The sequence below is a fragment of the Apis florea genome, unplaced genomic scaffold, assembly GCF_048593485.1.
Source record: "Apis florea isolate Af1SG1 unplaced genomic scaffold, ASM4859348v1 contig_3068_pilon, whole genome shotgun sequence".
Taxonomy (NCBI): domain Eukaryota; kingdom Metazoa; phylum Arthropoda; class Insecta; order Hymenoptera; family Apidae; genus Apis; species Apis florea.
Genome location: NW_028256700.1, coordinates 170,001 through 191,124, shown reverse-complemented (window position 1 = coordinate 191,124; position 21,124 = coordinate 170,001). Strand labels below are relative to the sequence as shown.

At 41.3% G+C, this 21,124-nt stretch overlaps 1 protein-coding gene and 1 long non-coding RNA gene across 3 annotated transcripts in view; one reads left to right on the top strand and one right to left on the bottom strand.

The window, feature by feature from the left end:
* Positions 1–21,124, top strand: part of LOC147657585 (uncharacterized) — a 36,066-nt gene that overhangs the window by 6,004 nt on the left and 8,938 nt on the right. The window lies entirely within an intron of this gene.
* The window catches only part of Hr4 (nuclear hormone receptor 4), a 140,450-nt gene that overhangs the window by 118,416 nt on the left and 910 nt on the right, over positions 1–21,124 (bottom strand). For both annotated transcript variants that reach the window (XM_086908121.1, XM_086908124.1), the window contains exons 1-2: positions 17,766–21,124; positions 16,905–17,138 (exon numbers count right to left, since the gene is read on the bottom strand). The exon at positions 17,766–21,124 is cut by the window's right edge and continues 910 nt beyond it. The gene's annotated coding sequence lies outside the window, so the exon portion shown is untranslated. The remainder of the gene's footprint in view (positions 1–16,904; positions 17,139–17,765) is intronic.

Genomic DNA, 21,124 nt, shown 5'->3' with positions numbered 1-21,124 from the left:
AAAATTCAAATTCGTGGTTATTTCGCGAGAGAAGAAAATCGTCGTATGCAATATTTATCGTGCGAGTCTGATTTTAATTAGGATACCGGAATTTAGAAAATTGGGATTGGGGTAAACTTTTTGAAATTTCGCCAACTTTTTTTTTTTTAACTTAACCAGTTAATCCCTTGGGAGATGTGTGATCATTTAAATACTTAAATGATAAAAAGCGAATTTTTATTTTTAATTTATTTAAATTGCAGCGCTTTCACGCGAAACAAAATTCTCTACAAAATTATTTTACATACATAGGAATGGTGAGAGTTTCGATTTAAAATTTTTATTTTAAAAAGTAGAGAACTAGGGAATAACGAATTTGAAATTTCACGCGAAATTTCCAGGAAAAAAAAAAAAAAAAAAAAAAAGAAAAGAAAAACGATCGAAAACGACGGATTTACGCATAAACCCGTAATTAAGTTTCATTTATATACCAGAAATTCGTAGCAGTGGTGTTCGATATTTCGCGAATATTTAAAAAAAAAAAAAAAAAAAAAGAAATCGATGAGAAATATTCTTAACGATCGTATATTTACACACATAATATTTTCGATTCAATTATTGGACGATACAAGTTAATAAATAACCCGATGTTAATAAAAAGTGTTTAACGCTTTTTGATCGAAATATTTAAAATATCCATTTCGTAAAGATGAAAGAGTAAAATATTCCGCTAAATTGAAAGTGACAATAAAAAAAAAAAAAGGTTTATTAATATTTATTCAATATACATATACAATATATATATAAAAGAATTTAATTCGAAATATCTGGGAATACGTTTCAACCATTTATGTTGAAAAATAATTGGTCGAAGCGTGTACTAATAGCTGTCAATAATAAATTAAAACCATATAGATATAACACGTTGAACATGTTAATTAGTAATGGAAATGATATCCGACAGTTTTTTTTTTTTTAAATAAAAATATTCGCATCCACATAGAAATATTCACCGTTGGCATCGAAGATAATCAAAGATCGCGTTGTACTCGCGTCAATTGTTCCCTCTCCTTTGGAGAAGGAATAGAAGAATGAGAGCAGAGATTTAATAGCGTAGAATTTTTAATTTCATCGGTTGAACGACGTATTATCGAATGCCTTTTTTTTTTTTTTCTTCTTTTTTCTTCTAAACAACAGTATCGACCTCACCATTCTCAATTTCGATTATGGATAATAGAAATACGCAGAAGAGGTTCTCGACGCAAGGAAAATTGCTCGGTTATCGCACCTGTAACCCAATTAATCGCGCAGCTTGTTGCGCGCATTGTTGTACAGTCGTGATTCGACACGGTGATAACGATTTTCACGGTATTATATTAGAAGCGAGAGATCGACCGATCGCAGAAAAATTTCTGCGTCTGAATTTGGTCCCGGAAAATTCGAGAAAATTAAATTTCTGACTTGTATACACGCTCGAACTTAAATGTCGACCAAGTAGCGTATTCAAATTTGCAAAGAAATTTCCGATCTTAAATCGAAAGAGAAGACCTGACACGTTGATCTCGAGTTCGTCAAACTGTCGTTAACGAAGGAGCGCAGTCTTCTTGGAATAACGAAACGATCAAAGTTCCATAGAGATTCGTTTTGGAATTTTTGATACGCTTAACGAACGCGTTCTCTAAAGCGTGGAACAAGGCAAGACGAATATCAGACTCGAGACGAGCAAGTGATTCGTGGCTCGCTTTTTAGATCGTCGAGCTTCGAATCTTTAGAAAACGAGTCCGATTCGAGTAATTCTTTCTCCGTTCTTGTTTCAACACAGTCTTATCGTATTCAAATAAATATATTTAACGATTTAAAAATTGAAATATTTCTTGCGCGTGATTAACTTCATACAATTCATCCACGAATATTCTTCGAGTATAAATAATCGAGCTTCGTTCTTGACAAAATTTCCCAGATAGAACTGTGAAAGCTGACTCGCGTACGTTTATTAATCCACGAAGAATTGAAAAAAGAAGAAGAAGAAGACTTCCCACCAAACTATGGGAAACTATGGTTCGAATCCAAGGTTCATTCAGGTCCGCGCGAGAAATGGTGGAGCGAGAGAGGAAAGAGGTGAAAGTCCATAGGCGGTGCACAACCATGAGCGACGCGCACCGCCATTCAGCCGGTGGCCCAGTCAACGGCTGGCCACCAGGCCTCTCCTGTGAACGACTCCGCGTCTCGACTCGCTCCACTGGCTCTGGTTGAAGCGGCGTAGACCAGAATTCCGCTAACTTACTCATGGTACCGCTAGTCCACGCTCATATTCCCCGTTTCTGCGTCTGCCTTTTCACTTTCCTCCGCCTTCTCCCTCGAAACCAAACTTGTTACTCGGGAAAAATTCTTAATCTTCTTTCGCTTGGATTCGAACGATATTTATTTACCATTGGTTTTCTTTTCGGAATATGGATTTTGTAAGCTCTTAATAATTACGAAGTGTGGGATAATATAATGTCGAATAGGTGGATTTTCTTATTCAGAGTCAAGTTAGAATATTGTTTCGAATGTTTTTGAGTTTTGTAAGCATACGGTAGTTTCTCGTTATAAACAGGGTTTAACGCTGGGTTTCTTTCTTCGTAACAAATTTTCTTTCTTTCTTTAATACACGTAAAGACACGTTGAAATATAAGACGCGTTTTAAGCCTGCAACGGTTCAGTCAATGTATAACTCTCCGGCAATTCGAACGACAATATTTATTTATGTTTGATTTTTTTTAAAATATCGCTTCGCGAGTAGATTCTTAAGCTTTTTAAGTATAATCTTATAAAGTGTAGAATAATATACGTGGCGATGTATTATTTTTTAAAGTTTCTGAGTTTTAAGTAAGCGTGGAATACTGTAATGAAACAGTTAACGAAGTGATTTCTATTCGTTAAGAAATTGACGATAAAAAGGAAGAATATTGGGATATATTAGTTCAAGATGAATTTTCCGTTATTAAATAACGAAATTATTTCTATTCGTTAATAAATTGACAATAGAGAGAAGGGGATTGTAAGGTTTGTAACGATATATTTTATCGTGATATTTGCCCTTTGACAAACCGAGGCTGCTTCTTGGTAATCACTTCATTATTAAAATCATCACGCAACAATATAGATTTTTAATACTAACTCGATAAATTATCTTCCTTTATATGCAAAGATAGATAAAATATTAAAATATAAAAGTTAGGTGAGAAATTCACCGAACGGGTCCAATCGTCCAAAAATTGTTGCTTCGCCCGAGCTGCAAAAACGAGTGCAAAGAGTTAATTTTGAGTTCTGAGAAGGATTACAACACGATGTTCGTTATCGACGAATATTACAGGAGCGGATCGAACGAACGAGAACGTTGTGTTGCGACCAACGTCCAATGAAAATTTCAACACGTCGAGAACATCGTCCGATTAACACGTTTCACAATGCAAAGGGAAACGCGATATCAAACGGACGATAAGTGGGCAGCTTCGGGTTCAAAGAACTCGAAGATCGCGAAGAGGCAACCGCAGATACGTACCGGTAGTATAGTTACACTCGCAGTACCGCTAGTCCAAGGTTATTCGCATCTCGCACGCGTTGTATCGCCACGGTGCCCCATGCCCCCCGTTTTCCCTTTTATCCTCCTCCTCCCCTCCTCGGTGGGACACACCGCGAGGGTGAAAGTGGGATCGACGCGTTATTGAAACCGGGAAAGTCCCTTCTCCTCGTTGAATTTCCTCTTCTTCTCTCTCTTCCTTTTTTTTTTTTTTTTTTTTCACATTGCCAAGTTACACGTGCTAATGGCTCGTGCCTCTCGACTCGAAAGGGGGTGCCTTTCGTTCGATCAACGAAGGGTGAAAATCGATGTGATGCGGGGCACGAAGCGAGGGTTTAATAAACGTAGCGATAGAGTGGAAATTGGTGGGTAAGTTGACACGGCGATAAATAATTTCGATCGGGAGGGAAACGTTTACAGACGTGGATCACAGAGGAGGAGGCCTCTGATGACGCCGCGTGATGATCGAAAGTCGAGCAAATTGAATCACGCGCGTTTCGGCTTTCAAATTTCGACACGGAGACAATTATTCGATTCGATCGAAACGAGCGATCGGTCCTCGATCCCGTATGTCGCCGTTGATTCGCCGTGATCATTTATTTATTATTGAAAAAAATCTTCAAAGAAAAATAGAATAAGTAAAGGACGATATAAATTTCTTTGTATAAAGTTATTATAAAATACACAAATATAACCAATGCGAAACTATAAAATTTTTTCGATATTACTTGTATTATTTTTACTCTTTTTGGTCTTTCACGGTTGTTTCTTTTTATACATTTTATCACTATCACTATAATACAAGATTTGGAGGAGAATATTGGAGCGTTTATTCCCCTGCGTGTCCCCTTCCTAATTGAGAAGTTAGTTTTATTTATTTTTTAAAAATTTCGAAAAATAAAAATATATATATACAATATCTCTTCGCAAAGTATCCATATTACTTGTTGTAAATTGTGTTGTGTATTATTGTATATCGAATAAAAGTCTGTTTAACCAGCGAAACATTTCAATCAACCTCGATACACGAACGTGTTCCACTTATTTTTTCTAAAACTTCCAAAACGGCATATTTTAAATATAAATGTTTTCGTTTCGATCGAATATGAAAAATAATTTCGAGTCGATTGGTAATCTTCTTAAATATGAATACGTGCGCAAAGGATTCGATGGAATGGAACTCGTCGAAGAGATTGGAGATTTTGTCTCGACAATTGTTTCGAAATTTTATACGATATGTGCGTTTGTCAAGTAAGATCGACATTTTCCATTGGATGATGAATGTTTCTTTTCTCTCTCTCTCTCTCTCTCTCTCTTAAAGAGTCGAGGTTCACCTTGAGCTTTTTAAATCAATACGACATTATTCCCCTGCATTTTTTTAGTCTCGAATGAAATCATACCTTCGATCGAAGCGAGATAAGTAATTGCACTATGCGCTTTGTGCATTGTTTGCACAAGGTAAACTATCAGTGCTCCAGATTGCTTCAGAATCTGATTTCCTTCTGACTCTCGAAGTGTTGTTAAGCGCGGCTGTTATCAATGTAACAATCGGTTTAATACCCAATCTATATTCACTTTTGAAATGGGTTCGCTTTTTATACAATTCGCAACATTTAGCAATTATTTTATTTCCTTTATTAAAAAAATCGATCTGAAATTTCACAAATCGCGATAGATATCATTTCTGTTTCGTTTTTACCAAATAAATCGAAAAAAGAAAAATTCAACGAAACAAGAATCTTTCCTCAAACGCATGTAGTTTATTTTTTTTTTCTTTTTTTTTTGGAGGTTGGTTTTATTTGATTGATAAAATATTTTTATAAAAAAAATAACTTATTATTCAAATAATTTAAGATAAATTTATTTTATATTAGTATAATTTTTAATAATAAATTGAAAATTTATAATTACAAATATTTTAATAAAATTTCATCCTCCCATTCAAAAATTCTCTATTCTCTTCCTTTCGATCTTTCTCGATCCTTGAATCCACTGTTCCTTTCCACAGATCATCCGAGCAATGTTCTCTCGCGGCGAAAGTCGAAGAAGGAATCGATAATTCCTGATCGCTTTACATCGATCATCTCACCACGCGTAACATAATCGTAAAAACTATACGAAAGATCGTTTCGATACGAAATTCCTGAAACAGAGTCTCTGTCTCTCGAAGGAGAGAGAGAGAGAGCACGGTTTCGTGCATCCTTGTAGAAGAGAAGGGGAGGGGACGCCACGGGATAGAAAGTGTTTTTACACGTGGGAGGTCCTAAGAGGTCTTAAAAAAAGAGAATGTTTATCCTCGATATTTTTCTCTCGATTCGTAATTTCATTCGACACCGACTCCCCGAATTTATTTTACGTTTCTTTGAAAGATGAAATAATAGATTGGAGCTAAAATTATCGCCCTCGATAATTTCTTTGCGCAAAAAAAAAAAAAAAAAAATAGGAATGATCGTTCCTCGATTTTTGCCTTTGCTAAAAGAAATTCATTTAATTCGCTTGATTTCGAAGATGTTTAAGCAGTAATAGCCGGAGGTTGGAAAAAAGTATACTTGCGTAGGTGAGAAAAGGAAGGGAAGGAATGGAAAAGGGCGAAGGAGAAAGCGAGAAAGAGATGGTTGGAGACGAAAGCGAAACGTCGCCTTCTCGAAAGCGCGATGAAAGCGTGTTTAACGATCGTGGATGCGAATTCAACGCGGTCGAGTAACGCGATTAACGGTCGAAATAATCGTGCTCAATTCGAATATTGATTCGGAGAAGTTGTTTCTCACGATTGGTAGACGCCGATAGGGAGCGTAGCAAATCGCCTATTACCGACTCGTTCTCTTCCAATCGCGATAATAGACAACAATAAGACCACCATCCTGCTCTTTCTTTCTCCTTCGAGATGGATCTTGATTGATCGATGCGAAAAAATATGTATATATATATGTATACATATATGGATCGTTTATTTTCAAAGTGGCTATTTTTTGTCGTTTTTGTCGAGAAAATTGACGTCGATTCAGAAATATAAATTAATTGCGTCGACTCATGTCTGGCAATGTTTCCACCGATTTTGTAATTTGATTATAATAAATTTCTTTCAGGGGAATTTAAAATAAAATAATATATATATTTAAGGGGTGTGAATGAACTTCTGCGCCACTTTCGTAATTGTAAAAACCATTTAATTTCAATTATGAAAAATTAAATAGAAGAAGAAATGAAATAAAAAGGAGTGGTATTTTTTATTTTGAATTATTATATTAATATATTGAACTTAACATAAGATATTATTTATTTATGCTCTTTATGTGTTTCGAAATATTCATTATGCGAAGGATATTGCATGTACTTATATTTTTCGTATGCGATAAGTCTGGCATCAGGTTATGTAAAGGCGGCAGAGCGATTCTTTCAAATTTTTCGGCGGTCTTCCCTGACATATAGATGATAAACGTCTTAAATTCGCCACTATGTCCATGCAAATTGGACTTTCATCAATCGATCTCTACACAATTTCTTTTATTAACCAATTTTAAATTGAACAGATCGTTGGCATTTTTTCAGATATTGAATATTAACTGAAGTCAAAAATAAACGATCCATATGCGTACGATGGGATAAAATGAAAATCCAATTTGGAAAAAGGGAATAAGAAATTCCAATCGAATTGTCCTAAATCATTTGGAAATTATATCGCAAGAAAGGAAGAAGAATTATCATTTCTTCGATCACGAGCGTCGTGTTCCTCCAACCAACGATCGCAACGATCCTGTTCATCAAAACGTTCGTCAGAACTGTTGTTCCCTGTTGTTGTGTCGCAAGCTTCATCTACATTTCATCTTACACGACCTATTGGCCAACAACCGGGTCGATCCTCAAACGGGATACTTCTGGTATTTAAGTTGCGCGCGAGTTTCGCAACTCTCGTTGCAGAAGCGCCATCGTCCCCTGCGCACGATATTTCCCCAATTTGGAATCGATAGGAAGAATTTTGAATAAGAAAAAGCAGAGATTCTTTCCAAACATTGGTTTAAATAAACTCGAAAATTCGTTCGTACGAGTGACAAGCACTCTAAGACAAGAAACTGTTTAAATTGGACAAACTTCTTTCTTTTTTTAAATATATATTTGTATATCGATGAAATCGGTTGAATCGCGATTTTAATCGAAAGTTATTTCTTTCTGTGAAACTTTCTTCGGTTCGAAAAGAATCTATTTTTGATTAAAATTGTTACTAAAAATAACACGTTTAAAAAGAAAAAGATCTACATCGAAGGTTTCGATTTTGTGAAAATTTTGTGCAATGTGATAATGCAACTTGAAACGAAGATAAATGTTTTTTTTTTTTTACAGATATATCTCGTAATCATTTTCATTCGCGTATTTGATGAGGAAAAAAATTATTCTACCGGATACGACAGAGGACGATTGTGATTGATTATTCTGTCAATATTTCTGTCGAAGTCGCAATATTTTTGATCGATACGCAAAATAACAGATTTTGTTAACAGTTTGTTGGAAAAATATTTAACTGTTATAAAGCCGTAACCGCGTTTTTTTTTTTTTTTTGGATGGAAGAAAAATGATAAATCGAACTACAGCGAGGAGAGGATCGGGATCGGGAAGCGCGTAGCATTAACACGTTCCATATTACAACGTTTTATCTGGCGACGGTGATCCGAAACGACAATTAAAATTAATTGTAGCAATAATGGTGACCTTGTAGCCGACGAATCTGCATACCGTTCGAAAAAGCGGCGATCGAGACACCACGTGATTGAAGATCGAAGAAAAATTCTCCGTTCCTCGATGAAACCTTTTTTCGATATTTCAATTTTGCGAACGAATTTTTATGTCGTTTATTTAATTCGTACGTGCTCTTCTTTGCGTGATAAATGTCGAGTCGGGATAAAAATTACGTTTTCTTCCTTCACGTATATTTATAGCATCGTCCGAGTCGAGAAATTGCAAGTCTTCTCGAATTTAAATTGTTAATGAGAAAAATTCAACAACAATGGTAAAAAAAAAAAAAAAAAATTAAGAGTCAAAGAAACTCGAAGAGGAGATTTCAACCGTTGCATTTTGATTTACAAAATTACGTGAAAAAAGATAATATCCTTCAACAATCACGATGAATAATACGCGTTATTTTACGCTATGAGAATGAAGTGAAAGGAATTGCTTTCTAATCCATGTAATTCCTTACTACCAACTAGTTAACCAACTAATCGATAGGATCTTCGACTAAATTTTATAAAACAGTTCGTCACATTCGCACGTCTCATTATACAACAATGCCCGGTTACGTAACAACAATTTTTTTTACATAATCCGATCCTCCATTCCGCCACGATCACTTTCACCGATCATCGGCAACAAAAAAAACTCTCGTGACGCACAAAACTCTACCCCTGAAAACCTATTACCTCTCCTCGTTACCATCAACATCCATTACTCAAAACAAATCCCCCCTCCTCGTCTCTACGAACCTATCATTCGTATCCCTCTAACCCACACGTTCCACAAAGCCACGATCCAACTAACATCCTACCTCGATTCACAAAACAACCCCGTATATCCCACGATACGATCGACCACCCCTCGATAGACAGAGAGAGAGAGAGAGCTCGAAATAACAAGCCTCGTCATCATCGTCAACAATCCGTATACCGTTCCATCATCCTTTACCCACAACGGCAAACGAGTCATCGTGATTTCCCTTCGAGGCTCAAAGACGACCCGCTATGCCGCGGCGGCGGCACGCCGTGTGTGCCGGTTTGTTTTCGCCGAGGCACGAAGGCAATGGCGTGGCCGTGTGCGAGTAAGCCGATTACATATACGCGGTCTCGATCGAGAGCGAGAGAGAAGGAGAGTAGGTTGGCAATGCGGGGGCGCTGCTCGCCTCGATGGTGTCTACGAGGCACGGGTGGGTGCGTTGAGGGGCGGGGGGGGGGAGGAAGGAGGAGGAGGAAGAGTTGGCAAAGGGGGGGAAGGAGAAGCGAGCGCGGGTGGGGGAAGTAGAGCGGCGGAGTGGGGATGGTTCGGTGGCAGCAACGGCGTGCTCGGTGTCATTGCCTCGACGCTCGGGGCGGCCAGTGACTCCATCACTGACCTAGTGCCGAGGATGGCCGAGCCGCGGCGGAAATAGCCGAGGCGGAGGACGTCGACCTCGGCCGGCCTCCAGCGCGACACACACCGATACTACGAGTAGCGCCCCGCTACCGTACACATCGCGCCTTGTCCTTCTCTTTCTCTCTCCCCTCCCCCTGCCGCGTCTCTGCGCTCCCTCTCTCTCTCACTCCCTCTTCCTCGAGGCTCTCTCGTCCGTACCTCCTCGTCGCTCGATCTGTTTCGATCTGTTCGTCCCGCCGCGTCTCTTTCTCCTAGCTTCTCCGGGCTTTCGATCTCTCGCGCGAGCCGCCCATTATTATACGACGCACGAGGAGAGGCCGGCTGCTCCGTGAAAACCGCGGAAATCCGCGAGTTACGGTTACGCGTGAGTTTTGTAACTGCGTGAGAGCGGCTCACCGCGAGGCCGTGCCACGCCACGGCATCGGGAGCGGGCGGCGGGGGAGGGGGGAGACTCTTTTTCCATCGCGGGCCTAGAAAAACGATCCCTCGCGTTCGCGTGAAAACGAAATCCAGACGTGTCGGTTTCGAGCGCTTTCTCCTCGACGACGCATCGACGAACAAACCGTGTACGCGTAACCCACGTATATCGGTTTTATGACGGGGGATCTGGCAATTTCGCCGCGCCAGAGAGCCCACTGTTTTCGATGATGGAATTTCAAAGGCAGTTTAGCGGAGTATATCGTGTGTATATATATATATATACACACGTCCAGTGGATCGACGTGGTGGAGCGTGGGACGGATGGTCGGGATAGGGCACGGCTCACGAAGAATCGTTACTTATTTCGATAGCCGTGTGAACGTCGCTATGGATGTTCTATTCTAGACAGTCGTCCATTGTCGTTCGCTTCGTCGTCGATCGATAAGCTTCGATCGGTTTTTCGGCTCGACTTTTAGCTTATCATCATCCGTTCAAGCACGATCGATTCAATCGTCTCGAGCGAATACGAATTTTTCCCTTCTTTTTTTTTTTTTTTTTTTTCTTCCCCAAATAAAGGCAAAGGCGCCTCTGCGCAAAGGAGGCAACTTCCGGAATACCTCGCAGCGCACGAAACGCACGAATACAATGAGATTGTAAATCTTTGTCATCGTCGATTGGTCGTCCAGCAATTGAACGTAGGAAGTATTGACGCGCGATATGAATCATTGCACGAGCACAGGTATATTATCGAATACATAACCGTGTCGCAGCGCGTGAAAAAGGGGAGGATTGGGAAAAAATCGTGGCCACGATTTGTTTCGAACGAAACGAGGGAGGAAGAAGGAAATCGATCCTATTCGGCTTGAAGGCACAGGCCGTTCAAACTAATCGTTGCCACAATAGAGTGCGTATACGGGCAAGCTGACTTGTTGTGCGCGCGTGTAATACACACACGGACACGCCCAGGAACTTGACAGTTTTCGACGCTATCTCATATGATGGAACAGCGTGAAAAAACACCTTTATTAGCTGATAATATGCGTGACTGTCGTTTCCGGGTCGCCATTGTTGTACCGTTGGGAGAAACGAGTGTTAAGGAAGTGGAAGTGATTCTCTCCGTAAGAATTCGGTATGGAAAGGAAGCTCGTCGTTAAAAAAAACGACAACGATTGAATCGAATAGACTTTCTAGGGATTCTATTGTAATTTTTGGGGGGAGGGGGGATAGAAATTATGCGGGGACAACGATTTAAATTCACCTTTACGAATGGGGGAAAAAATAAATCGTGGAATAATGGAAAACTACGAATGGATTTATTTAAAGGTGGCACGCACGATCGAAAGAGTCGTGTCCCATCCCGCGTACAAAGTGATTCGGCCAACTGTCTCTTCTTCTTCGTTTTCTCGGCGGTCGAATATTATGTACCAGCAGAACACCAGTTGTGATTTATCGCGATTTAATTGACCTTTCGGAAGTCATCCGGAGGAGAATTCATGTTCAAGTATCTTTATCTTCTACTTAAAATACCGACTCAACCGCCACTATCGGCCACGTTTATCGCCGTATTTATATCACGTACGAATTACGTAATCACGAAACTTGCAAAATTGCCAATCTCCTCCTCGTACGGGCGTATCATTCATTATATACCGTTACGAGTCAACAACGAGTTTCGATCCTATCGATTTCGAAAAACCGACCAGATTTTTTTTCCTCCATGCGACGCCCTCCGTCGTCGAAATACAAATCTTATTAACAAACCTATGAGCATAAGAAACGGAATATTATTGCTTTTCCAGTGTTTTTCCTCCGTTTTTTTTCACGACTCCACATCAAACTCGCATTGTACGAATACGAGGAGTACGATGATCGAAAATCATGACAAAGATACGTACGCATCATCGTCGAAATACAAATCCTGTTAACAAACCTACGAGCATAAGAAACGGAATATTATTTCCTTATCGTCGCCTTATTGCTTTTCCAGTGTTTTTCGTCGCATTGTACGAATACGAGATGACCGAAAATTACAAAGATACGCATCATCGTCGAAATACAAATCCTGTTAACAAACCTACGAGCATTAAGAAACGGAATATTATTTCCTTATCGTCGCCTTATTGCTTTTCCAGTGTTTTTCGTCGCATTGTACGAATACGAGATGACGGAAAATTACAAAGATACGCATCATCGTCGAAATACAAATCCTGTTAACAAACCTACGAGCATTAAGAAACGGAATATTATTTCCTTATCGTCGCCTTATTGAATAATTATTGCTTTTCCAGTGTTTTTCATCGCTCAGCATTGTACGAATACGAGGAGCACGACGATCGAAAATTACGGCAAAGATACGTCCGCGTTTTGTGTGCACGCGCACGGTGAGACCGGAAGCGAGATAAACGAGCCTCCCCGCTCGCCATTCACCGTGCACGGGCGAAACACTTTCGAACGTTAACCGATACCAAAGGAACGGTCCGCCAGTTTGCGTGTCGAGGGGCTGCAAAATTCGTCCAAGTGTCGAGTTAACATTTTTGCGGGGATAATCGAGACGAGGTATACGTGAAACACTCTTCTCACACTCGCGCAATCGTGAATTTCTTTTTAATTTTTAATTTTTAAGCAAGCATTCGGCTGCAAGAGGGAAACATTGCTCTTTCGACTCGTTTTTCACCTCGGTTCTGATCATCAAGGGATTTGTATCGTCATTTTTTATAATTTCGTAATTTTTGAAAGATATTACGAAGATATTATATCGATGCTGGCTGAGAAATTAACTAATTGGCTTATTGGATATTCAATTTTTCTAAGAATAAGAGAAAGTTTTACAGTTTTTATAATTTTGTAATTTTTGAACCGGTGTCTCTCGAGAAGAAGAAGGTTGTTGGGATACATAGATAGATTTTCTGAGCTGATTGCTAGCTGGAAACATTGCTCTTTCGACTCATTTTTCACGCGTTTCTGTCCATCAAGGGGATTGTACGTGAAAAGAGGAGGAGGGAATTTTTCATTTTTAATAATTCCGTAATTTTTGAACAGCTGTATCGGAACGAAGATGTATCGATGCTGGTTGAGAAATTAACATTGGCTTATTGGATATTCAATTTTTCTTTTTCCAAGAATAAAACGATTAAAGCTTAACGAGAAACTAGAACAAAGACACGATTGAATATATGGAGTTGCTTGCGCACGTTTGAATCGTTCCCACGTTTGTTTTTTTTTTTTTTTTTTTTTTTTAGATAGCCGGGAAATTACTCGCGCGAGTACGTGTTAATAATTTTAATTAATACCGGGATATTGGATAAATAATTTTTCAAACCCGATCGAAACGATCGGACGAGCAAAGTTATTTCGATCGAGCGAAAACGATCCTCCTCCCTCCTTTTGTAAACTCCTCCAATATAATTCAATTATTGAATTACTCTATCACTTTCGATTTACTTATATAAATTATCCATCGAGCGATTTTAAAGGACAAACTAAAAAAATTTTCACGACTCTTTCTCATAAGAAAGAAAGAAATATTTCGATACTAAAAAATTTTTCACGACTCTTTCTCACGCTTTTCAAGAGACAAGAAGAAATATTTCGATATTTGTTAAGCCACGAATTAAAGCTTAATTTATATAAATCGAAAATTATCCATCGATCGATTTTAAAGGATAAATTAATAAATTTTTCACGACTCTTTCTCACGTTTTTCAAAAGAAAGAAAAAAATATTTCGACACTAAAAAATTTCTGACGACTCTTTCTCACGCTTTTCAAGAGAAAGAAAGAAATATTTCGATATTTGTTAAGCCACAAATTAAAGGTTAATTTATATAAATCGAAAATTATCCATCGATCGATTTTAAAGGATAAATTAATAAATTTTTCACGACTCTTCCTCACGCTTTTCAAGAGAAAAGAAGAAATATTTCGATATTTGTCAAGCGAATTAAAGGTTAATTTATATAAATCGAAAATTATCCATCGATCGATTTTAAAGGATAAACTAAAAAATTTTTCACGACTCTTCCTCACGCTTTTCAAGAGAAAGAAAGAAATATTTCGATATTTGTTAAGCCACGAATTACAGCTTAATTTATATAAATCGAAAATTATCCATCGATCGATTTTAAAGAATAAATTAATAAATTTTTCACGACTCTTCCTCACGCTTTTCAAGAGAAAAGAAGAAATATTTCGATATTTGTTAAGCCACGAATTAAAGCTTAATTTATATAAATCGAAAATTATCCATCGATCGATTTTAAAGGATAAACTAAAAAATTTTTCACGACTCTTCCTCACGCTTTTCAAGAGAAAGAAAGAAATATTTCGATATTTGTCAAGCGAATTAAAGGTTAATTTATATAAATCGCAAATTATCCATCGATCGATTTTAAAGGATAAATTAATAAATTTTTCACGACTCTTCCTCACGCTTTTCAAGAGAAAAGAAGAAATATTTCGATATTTGTTAAGCCACGAATTAAAGCTTAATTTATATAAATCGAAAATTATCCATCGATCGATTTTAAAGGAGAAACTAAAAAATTGTTCACGACTCTTTCTCCCGCTTTTCGAGAATAAAGAAAGAAATATTTCGAAATATTTGTTAAGCCAATATTTGTTAATTCGTTTTAAATATTACACGATGAAAGAGAAAAAAAATCCTGGTTGATAAGACACGCTTAATCGTACCATCATTTTTATACGGAGGGTGGAAAGAAATAAAGAGAGAGGGGCAGAAAGAGGCAGGTACGGCGCGCCACGTGGCGAGAGATTGCTGCCACGTTCCTAACCTACCCTATTCGTTAACCTGACCCGTGTCGCGATTCCTCGGCAGGTCGATTCCCATCGAGCGCGGATTAACCTACATACGCGCGGCCATAGGTGGCCGCCGATACAAAATTAACCGGCCCTCACCCTTCCGGTGCAACGAACGCTTCCCAGTCGATACGTGGCCTCCTCTCCTATTCCCCTCGTCAAACCCTTCTCCCTCATTTTTCTCCTAGTTTCCCTCCTCTCTCTCTCTCTCTCTCTCTCAGAATTTTCGAGATCGAGACGATATTCTTTCTTTCCTTTTTTTGCAGGGAGAAAGATTCGTTGGAGTAATGCATGTCCTCTTGTAATATTAACGCTTTGCGCTCCAACTCTCGGGCGAATGACGAATAGCGAGGATATTTATTTTCGTTTGATTTCTTTTTAAAGTTGAATTCGTTTGAATAGATTTTCTAGACTCTTTAAATATAATCGTGTAGAATAATATACTAATAACGATTAGATATTTTTATGTGAAGTTAGAGCGTGGATCGAAGTATATTTTCGACGTTGGTCCGAGTTTGAATATTTTTAAAAACGGAATTATTTCTATTCGTCGAGAAATTGACGGATAGGGAGGAGGAGAATAGAGATGCGGATATAAAAATTATGGTATTCGATAAATTTCCTTTCTTCATACCTAAAGACACGTGAAATATCAAAGTTTTTTTATACGTTAATTTGCGCGCGAAATCGTTTCAAGTTAACCGTAAGAAATTCACCAGAAATCGTGAATGGAGTCGTTGGTATTCGAAAAAGGAGTAAAAAAAAAAAAAAAATTCCAAATTCTAAAACTGTTTCAAGAAAGAGAACTTGTAATACAAACTTATCTACCCCTGTTCTTATCTATTTAACAGCTGTACCTCCGTCTCCTTCCTCCTCTAACGCCTACACCGTTCTTCTTCTCGAGGAAAACTCTCGTTCTTGGAATCGTTGCTCGCGTTATTAATAAAATAATATACGTGTAATATTAAAACACAAAGGTTTCACGTACGTTAGCCGTACGAAAGAAATTCGGCAGAAATCGTGCAGAGAAATCGTCTCGAGTTGTTGATATTCGAAGATTTATTAACGCGAATCTTTTCTTTTTCGTTTCGTGAAACCGAAACGAAAGAGAGAGTTCGAGAAAAAAAAAAAATGATTACGTGGAAGGAAAGAGATTATAGAAATTTGTCTACGCGAGGAAGAAGAAGAAGGGAGTGGAATGGCTGATTCTGACAATACGAGAAGTCGTGGCGGCGTCATTCCGCCCATTGGAAAATGAATAACGTTGATGAACGTTTCAATCCTTTTCGTTCAGCCGGTTTTTCGTTTCATCGTGCACGATGAGGGCTCGAGGAGGCGAAACTTGATGGGGCCGCATTGAAACGTAACCAGATGAACGACGGGGGCGACGTCTGCGACGTTTTATTCGAGGGAATCTCGGCCAAGCGTGTATTTCATCTTCCAATCCGGTCAAGTCCGCTCGGATTTCGGCCTCGAAATCGGCCCAATTCTAAAACGCTCCACCTTTTCCCTTCGTCCAACCACGTTTCTTCGAAACCTTTCAACCGTTTCGAGCAAAAATTTATCCATTATCGTCCATTATCAAAATCAAACTATTCCTATCCTGGAGTATAAAGTATTCGAAGAAATTGGAGAAGGGATGGGATATATTCACACGCGATAGACGCAAAACGACGAAAAGCTTTCCCTTTCTTTCGCGAGTCTCTCGCGGTAAGGGAGACAGTGAAAAAGTGAAACTCGATCCTGGAGCTCGTTTTCTATCCGCTTCCTTTCCTTTCTACCGCGAGAGTAAACTTCCATATCTGCAACGGTACATTAGAATCTCCATTCGCCATTCTCCCCTCCTTCCTTGCCGGCCAATAAATAATTATTCCTTCTTACTTACGCCTTGTCTAACGATTTTTAATCCATCTTTCGCTCGCTATGAGATCAATTGCACGCATTCTAAACTCTCGAAAAAGTATGGAGGCCCGGATACACACGGATTTAAATATCAATTTGTGGCGACTTACATTTTTGGTTCGTCGATGATCGGCCATCAACGATGAGCGGCAGCTGCGTCAGCGTAGCCTCTTTTCCCCCCACCTGCGTTCCGGAAGTGGACGACGACACTTCTTGGATCGGGCGGCCGCCTTCAGCTGCTGCTCCCCGTCTCGTCGCACCTGCGTGTCATCATCGTTCCTCGGATAACGACGTCTCTCCCACTCCTATTTCTTTCTCGGCCAACAGCGGGGGGCCAGCAGCGGCTAGCCGGAAAAATCGTAATGTCGATCACTTTCACTGCGCGTTCCCTTCCGTGTCACGATCACGAGGGGCGTGCGGGGCCGAGAGAGGAGGAACGCAGACGAACGGCGACGAGGGAGCGGAGGAAACAAAGCGGCGGGCGGAGAAAGAAAGAGAAAGGAGCGAGGAAGCAGGGGGAGGGAGGAGAGAAAGAAAAAAAGAAGAGGAGGAGGAAGACGTGGAGGAGAACGACGGAGGAGATAGGGGAGGGGAGAGGACGCGTGGTGGATCGTCGTCGCACAGTTTCACTTTTAAATTCCTCGAGGCGGTCGGGTCTCCGAGCAGCTAGCTAGCTCTCCACTTGCTCCGCTCCGCGCCGCGACTAGGTCGCGTGCGTGTTGTGTATACGGGGATTACCGTTACCGTTAACGTGACGTAGACCGGTAACACGTCATAGACCGCTCGCTCGCTCGCTCTCTCTCTCTCTCTCTCCTGCGCGCTCGCCTCTTCCTGTCGCCCTCCCGTCTCCCTCCGCCAACTGCGCGGTCGCTGGGCTCGTACTCGATCCACGGTATTCCCTCTAATAATTCGAGGGACCACGCTGGGAAATCGTAGTTGTCGTCGAACCGACACACCCCCTCGATGTTTACCTTAAGCTGCTTCTTACGGGCCCTCGACGCTTCTGTTCGCCGGTTGGTGAGCCGCGCGCGACACGATCGACAACAATTGCCCCGTCGGGGATCGTCTCTTTCCTCTCCTCTCGATTGTTCGCCGGCCTGGTGTCCGATGGTGGACGATCGAGACTTTGTTTTCCACTACTTTGCCCCCCGAGCGGTTCCCGGTCATCACAGTTTTTCCAACGTGGAACCACAACCACGATCACTACCACCACCACCACCACCACCACCACCACCACCACCACTACCACTTTCGGCCAACCACTTTCGGCCCGACCGACTATTCTCTCGCGCGCGTCTGTCGCGCGCCGCGAATGAATTTCTCAGCTTGCGAGGGCTCTCGAGGATTCGAGGGGACGATTCTGCTGCTCGAACCGGTTGGATGATGGATCCTTCCTTCGGGTTTCAGTTCGCTACACGGGAGAAAGATTGCTCATGGCATCATGGTGTGTTTTTCCTTCTTTTTTTTTTTGGTTCCCTTGGTGGCGAGAGAGAGAGAGAGAGAGAGAGAGAGAGAGGGAGAGAGGGAGAGGGAGGGAGGAAGAGAGAGAAAGAGAGACGCACGAGCGTGAGCTTCGAATTATTATTATTATTATTATTTCTCTTCCTATGCAAGATTGATAAGAGATAATTCAAGAGAGAGAGAGAGAGAGAGAGGAATAATGATTATTGGGTTGGCGCGCGTGGCTCACGCTTGTGCACAGTTATTACTGTTATTGTTGTTGTTGTTGGCCCGTTTCAAAAGCGTAGATACCGAAAGAGCGCAGAGGGCGCGCGAGATCGAAGTTCGGTCGCCGGCCAATCAGGATTTCTCGCGCGTGCGAATCCCGTTTCTTCCGATCGTTCGAGTTAATAATGTGTCGAGAAAGATGTGCCGTTGTTGCCGATCTATCCAACCGTTTTCAAACAAGATCTACGTTAATTTCGAGCGAACGATCGTGAAGAAATTTGAACGTCTTGTCGCAAATCCCAAGAATGCTGTTGTTGCCGATCTATCGAACCGTTTTCAAACAAGATCTACGTTAATTTCGAGCGAACGATCGTGAAGAAATTTGAACGTCTTGTCGCAAGTTGCTCGAGTGGAGGGGGGAGGAGCTTTGACCGCGATAAGGTTCGATCGATAATTGACTCGTTATCGAGTGAAGTCGGTGACAGAGCCGGGATAGGACCGCCAACCGTGCGTTTATACACAGCCTCGAATTATTGCCGGATCAATTCGGTTAATCGGCGGGCGAGTTTATACACACCGATTTCAAACCTCGTTCGAATTCGCGAATTCTTTTATTGAAAACGTCCTCGAACGAAAGGCAAAGATCGACGAACGGAGAGGTGAGATGGAAAGGGACGATATCGTAGATCATTATTTACTGTTACGCGCGTGAGAATTCGCGCGAGTTAGGAAATTCTATCGATCAGATTCTCCGCGATTCCTCGATTTAATTATTACAATTAACAATAATAATAATCGTTTAAAAATCTCCAAATCCCCAAGATATCGAGAATCTAAATCATTTAAAATCGAGCGGCAGGTGAAAATCGTGAACACACGGCGATGGTGTCCGCGTAATCGGTTCCGTTTCCACACGGGGGTAGACAGGCCGTCTCTATTTTCATTGACACGTTGTTACACCGGCACGAAAGAGGATCGAGCGTAATGCGGTGCCGCGGCCACGGCGCGCGTTTTATTTATAACCGCGTCGGTCAGAAACGGGCTCCGCGTCGTGACGCGCGTGTCGAATATTACGCACGCGTACTGCGTCGTCCATACGAGGCGCGGAAAACGTGTTTACGAAAAAGGGATGGAAAAAAGAGATCGAGCGTCGTTAAGTCGGGAGAGAGAGAGAGAGAGATGAAAAGGTGAAGGTGAAGGAAGCTGTTGCGACGATTATCACGAGGAGCGTGATAAAATAAAACTTTTCCCTCTCTCTCTAATTCTAAAAGAAGAAGAAGAAGGAGGAGGAAGGGCGATCGTTTCTTGAAAACAAGGAAGAGAATTGCCCGATACGACGAACGACCCGATCATGTTTTCTTAAAATAACGAAATACGCCACGCGTATTTATATTTAGACACGTGTTGTGCCAACGATTTCCAACGTTTTTCGAGCTTTCCTCCCGAGAGAACACGAAAAGACGATCGATCAGCTCGATCGCGAAGCTGCGATGCCGAGCAACGGTGTTGGGACCACGCTTGCTACGATCGTATCGTCGTCACTACACCCTCCCCTCAAGAAGTTTCTAGAAAATGATTCACCGCGGCCCGAAAATCGACGAGAGCCCGCTTTATTTTCGTCGGGTGGAAATCGATAAATCCCCACTGAGGAAGGCCGAAGAATCCTAGGAACTTGGTGTAGCCTTTCAGACGGCTAAACAGACGTCCGGCAGCTATCTAAAACTGTCGTTCAGCTTGTTCGTCACTCAGCCAGGGGAGAATTCAAGCCGAGGGAGGCAGAGGTCGCCACTCGGTCCGATCTTCCCGCCTTTCCCCCTGATAACGTACGATTCGATACGATGGAGAAAACAACGTTTCGTCGCGAAAGAAATCGCGAATGTCCTTTCTCTTCGATCGAACGATTCGCCTATCGATTTCAGGCAGCACAGATCGCGACAGATCTTCGACTCGACGGATTCCCGAGTGGAGAACGCGTTTCCTTTCCGTTTCCCTGTCAAGTTCGCGAATGAACCGAATTTGGAGGACGAAAAGACGCGTAAACCCGGTGAAAGGAAGCTAAGTTTCGAGCTTTAAGGGATGGTATCGACTTCTATCCAATTTACACTTGAAATATCTGGTCCAAGGCGGGAGGTTTCTGGCGACGAGGACGAAGACGCGACGAGAGGTTCGTTGATACGATGATCTTTCGCTGGAACGATCGAGGACGTCACTGGACGAAAGAAGAGGGGAGAGAAGCGGTGAGAAAGAAAGGGAGCGGGTGAAACGCGGGCGAGAGAAGGAAGGGAAGAGAAAGAATGGGGCGAATGTGCGGACGGAAACACGTGTACCGAACGGAAAGAAACGGACGAGATACGACGAGAGAGAGAGAGAGAGAGAATGTGACGAGTGGAAAGGAAAGAATAGAAGGGGATGAAATTGGGAGGATCGTCGATTAAGCGATCGGTGGTGAACGATGGACTCGTCGATGGACGCGAGAGAGCCGCGCGTGGATCGAGAAAGAGAACGAGACGAGACGAGAAAGGTGAAGATCGGAACTGGAGAACACGTCGACGACGGTGCGTATCGCGAGCAACGTCATATATGCATCTATTTATACGTAATATGCGCGTATGCGTGCGTATGCATGATGAATATATCCGGGGAGTCTCTCTCGCTCTCCTCC